Source organism: Vespula vulgaris, chromosome 13 (assembly GCF_905475345.1).
Source record: "Vespula vulgaris chromosome 13, iyVesVulg1.1, whole genome shotgun sequence".
NCBI lineage: Eukaryota > Metazoa > Arthropoda > Insecta > Hymenoptera > Vespidae > Vespula > Vespula vulgaris.
The window spans coordinates 3,892,501-3,897,500 of NC_066598.1; the positions used below are offsets into that span (position 1 = coordinate 3,892,501).

The window sequence follows — 5,000 nt, forward strand, 5'->3', positions numbered from 1 at the left end:
AAATTGATCAAAACGTTTCAATTTTAATTTGAATAATTCTAATGAATTAATTTTTTTTTTTAATTCTATTTTTAATTATAATGTTGTATAACATATATATTTAACTATAATTTTTTAACTATAATATATATATATATTATAAATTAATGTTACATCAAGTTCTCGTCATTAGTTTGGAAAATGAAAAATGTCTTTGAAAAGCTCCATAAACGATCAAATTTCGAGTCAGCATATACTACGTCGAGCCCTTTATCGCAATTGACGTCAGCACTGAACTACGAACGAGCCTTTGTTTGGTAAAATCATAAATAGTCGTTATTAGCGGTATTAATTATGATTTATTGCTAATTATACCATTCATCGTTCTACGTCGTTGATTCAATTTATCCTCGGACGCTTGAGCCGAATAGCGAAATATTCGTTTACACAAATTTATGCGTTCCGCGTTACGTTTGGCACGTTTCGTAAAGCCACAGAATTTGTTTATTTTAATTTTTCTTTTTTCTTTTATTCACTCTTTCTCTCTATCTATGTATCTATCTATCTAATGTACCTGTCTCATATTTTTATATTTTATTTTTATTTATTTATTTTTTTCTTTTTTTTTTTGGAATGATTACGAAAGAAAAAATGAAGTACGTAATTCGAAGCACGAAACAATGGACAACATTAGACGAATTATTTGTTTATTGTACTCAGTTGTCGTTATTTTCTTTTTTCTTTTCTTTTTTTTTTCTAAGACGCAGAGAAAGAAAAAAGAAACACATTGTGACACTTTTAGTAGGAAATATTAACGCGACGAAGATTAATATTACGTTTTAATTGTAATTTAATATAATCGTAATTTGAATCAATTTGAAGAGAAAAAGAAAAAGCAAAATCGTTTTCACGTCGTAATTAAGTGAAACATTATAAACAAAATTTCACGATAAAAGAAAAGGGAAAGACAGCGAACGGATTTTGTATTCCGATCGTTATTGGATTATATTCAGCAGTTAAATACCAGCAAAGTTTATAAACGTAGTTGATCAATTTAAATAGAATACTAATAATATACTGTTTGAACAGAAAATAAATTCTCGGTAAGCGCATTAATATAAAGGATATTTTATCAATTTTTATCATTTAAATTTAATTAATCCTTTACTTTATCAAGTAAACAAAATAACGCTTTACTAAACGATAAATAAAACGATTGGGAGCATAATTAAATCCCATTTGAAATAATTCTATTCGAATGAAATAATCGCGAGACGATTGTTCATAAAGAAAAATGTAACCACAGTAGTGGCTGCATACGAAAGAAAGAAAGAAAGAATAAGAAGAGGAAAATTAAAAAAAAAAAAAAAAGAAGAAGAAGAGAAAACATTTTTTGAAAAAAAAAAAAAAAAAAAAGAAAGAAAGAAATAGAAACAAAAAGTAAAAAAAAAGCGAACTCCCATTTGATGCAAACTCGGAGTCGTTTAAACGACACGCACACAAATATGAAAGGAGGTAAAACGAAAATTTCTGTCCTCATTGAAATTGTAAAATGCATTTAACGTTAAGAACTCGTAATAAATAGGGTGTCCCGGTTGTAAAACCATTCGTTGAAGGTAACCTGGGATGGTTTCGTTCATGTAAACAAAAAGATGAAGAAAATGAAGAAAAGCTCGCTAGAAATATAGCGAATCTCGTGTTATCCTCGTCACACATAATTCTTTTTTATTTTGCTCTCTCTCTCTCTCTCTCTCTCTCTTAATTTTTCTCTCTTAATTTTTCTCTCTTTCTTTCTATCTCGCTTTATTATCTCATTCTTTCTTTCTCTTTCTTACTATCGTATCTCTTTGTCTTTCTCTTTTACTGTCACTTTTCCATAGCTTTATTCTATTTCTATCTCTCTCTCTCTCTCTCTTTCGTTCTCTTTCTCTTTCTCCATTTCTGACTCTTTCTGACTACGTTTCTTTATCTCTCTTTATCTCAATCTCTCTTTCTCTCTCTCTCTCTCTTGTTCTCTGTTTCTCTTTATATCTTTCTCACTCCCTTCTTCAGCTTGGAACTAACACGGTTGTGCTTTAAAAACCACCAACTGTGTATATTCCACGGTCTTTCCACACTCTCTTCAGTCTGCCTGACGGCATTATCGCGTTACCTTTGCCACGTGATTCACACGGTGTGCGCACTCCACTCGAAGCAAAGAATCATGGTACTTGGAGAAAGAGAGAAAGAGAGAGAGAGTTTCTATGTGAATGTGTGTGTGTGTGTGTGTGTGTGTGCTACATGGAAAAAGGAAAATGACTTTTCCAGGAATTGTGGATTTACCGAGCGAAGTATTTGAATGCGTCTAGTTGAGAAACGTGGTTGGGTGGTTTGATGGTGGCTCGGTTGAAGTTAGAAATGGAACACACGATTTCTATTTTCTTTGGATTTCACATAAAAAGAGTAAAAATATATATATATATGTATATATGTATATATATTAATGTTGGTTAGATATACCTACCGATACTTGGTAGTGGTAGATTTGAATACCTTTTAATGACGTACGTATGTTACATATGTACGTATGTATGTACGTATAGTCGTACGTACATATGTTAATACGCGTTTTATGTGTATGAGAAAAAAGTTGTGTTAACGATTTAAAAAAAAGAGAGAGAGAGGGGGGAAATGCAGAAAGAAAAAATTAGAAAAGTCGTTTTACAGTTTTTTTTTTTTTTTTTTTTTTTTTTAAATACACACATTTCTTGACTTTAATTAGATCGTGAAGTTAACATGAATAAAAATCGACTATTTCGTTTTTTTGAATGAAGATTTTTTTTTGCTTTATATTCGTTCATGAAAAACGTGTTCATTCGAACTGTTTCGCGATTGCGAAAGTACGACTGTAAACAAATAAATATGCTCAAAGGTTAAAAGGTCAAGAGATTATCATTCAATATTTTGTAAATAAGAATTCGATAATACACTTGTTTCATTTTCGTTTATATTAATGTTGAACATTAAAATAATTCCAATCTATATGTATATTCGCTTATAACAATAATGTTTGATATATCTAGCATATTTTTACAACGATTATTAACAATGAAAGTATTTCTTATCAATTAATATTACACTCTGTTTTATCATTATCCGTAATCATTCGAACTTATACATATATATACATTATAGTTATCGTTAAAATAATTTTTCTTTTCTTTTCTTTCTTTTTTTACTTCTAATTCTATTATTAAATAAATATAATTAGCGATTAAGAATGTTGCGATTATATAATCGAACTAAAAATTTCCCAACATACTGTAACACGTTTTGATTTTTTTCTTATTATTGATAATGCCGAACGAACGTAGCCTGGAGCCACGGACTATTTCACGTTCCATCGGATCTCATTCGTTTATGATTCGTTAGTCACGATAAATAGAGGAAAACTCTAAGTAGGAAGAGGGAAGCTATGAAGTAGGGTAATGATCAAGCTCGAGAAAAAAAAAAGAGAGAGAGAAAAAAAACAAGAAAAGAAAGAATAAAGAGAAACATAATGAGAAGAGAAAAATCTCGTCGATGAGTATTGAAGAAGAAAGAAAAAAGAAAAAAGAAATAAAAAGAAATGGAAGATCGAACCAAATCTTTCTCTCTCACTCTTTCTCTCACTATATCTATTTATCTATCTCTCTTTATCTCTTTTTTCTTTCTGGAGTACGAACTTTCGGAGCGGATACAGCTGAAGCTCGATATTATTAAAACAAAATAAGAAAAAAAAACAGAGAGAGAGAGAGAGAGAGAGAGAGAAGTTTCAATAAGTACGATAAAATTCATCGTTAAAAGGTTAACGATCCTCGAGATGCGAGCATTAATTAGTGAACATACTTTACTCTACTTTTCAACTAAAAGAAGAAAGAAAGAGAGAAAGAGATAAAGAAAGAAAGAAGGAAAGAAAGAAAAAGAGAAATGAAGAAATGAAGAAAGGAAGGAAGGAAGGAAGGAAGTGCTTAGAAAAATAATAAACTATTAACTAATTGATAATACCAAAGTAGACGTAAAAGATACTCGAAAGAGAAGAACAGAAAAGAAAAGAAAAAGAGAAAGAATGAAAGAATGAAAGAAATAAAAGGCAAACAAACAAACAAACAAACAAACAAACAAACAAACAAAATAAGTTGCTCGTTGAAATGAGAAGGAAAAGAAGAAGAAGAAGAAGAAGAAGGTAAGGTCGGTGTTGCTAAAAGCTACTAGATTTCATCGAAGCTGCTTTGACAAAGAAGCACAGTATCTCTCTTTCTCTTTCTCTCTCTCTCTCTCTCTAACCACCTAACTCGTTTTCTTTCACTCGGAAAAACTCCGTTTTTCCAGCCGAAATACCAAGGTACACGGAGTGTGTTCGAAAGAAAGAGAGAGAGAGATAGAGTGATAGTGAAAGGACACGAAAAAGAGAGAAAAAGAGAAAGAGAGAGAGAGAGGAGACTAAAGAAAGGGTAGTAAAACGATACGAACGAACGAACGAGAGAGAGAAAGAGAGAGAGAGATGGGACTTGAAAGGTATAGAAAGAGTGAGAGAGTGAGAGAGAGATAGACATAGAGATAGAGAACGTCGGTGAATGGAACCCCTTCGGTCTTTGATCTAACAACCCACCCCTTTTGTTTTCTAACCGCGGACGTCGCGCTGAAAATAAAAGACCTTAAACACTCTCTAGGTATCTTCTTTCTCTTTCTTTCTTTCTTTCTTTCTTTCTTTTCTTTTTTTTCTCTTCTTTCTCATTTCTTCTCCTCCTTCCACTCTTTCTTCTCTTTTCTTTTTGATTTCTTTCTCTCTCTCTCTCTCTCTCTCTTTTTTTTGTTTTTTATCGTCGTTGTTAGTAGTATTCCCAAATCGTTGGTTAAAAAAAAAAGAAAAAGAAAATAACGAAAAGGACGGTAGCGAGAGGAGGTGGAAAAAAAAAGAGAAAGGGGTGGAAACGAGAAAGAAAAAGGAAAGGAAAAGGTGTGGTTACATTCGAAAAACGTTTCGGCTTTGTTCTGATTTC

The 5,000-nt window shown here is 31.5% G+C and overlaps 1 protein-coding gene and 1 long non-coding RNA gene across 4 annotated transcripts in view; both read left to right on the forward strand.

Moving 5' to 3' along the window:
* Positions 1–5,000, forward strand: part of LOC127068512 (beta-1-syntrophin) — a 543,308-nt gene that overhangs the window by 256,840 nt on the left and 281,468 nt on the right. The gene's annotated exons all lie outside the window — the stretch shown is intronic.
* On the forward strand, positions 1,882–4,189 carry LOC127068523 (uncharacterized). The gene is made up of 2 exons (XR_007782963.1): positions 1,882–2,185; positions 3,333–4,189. It is a non-coding gene; the product is annotated as an uncharacterized LOC127068523 (long non-coding RNA).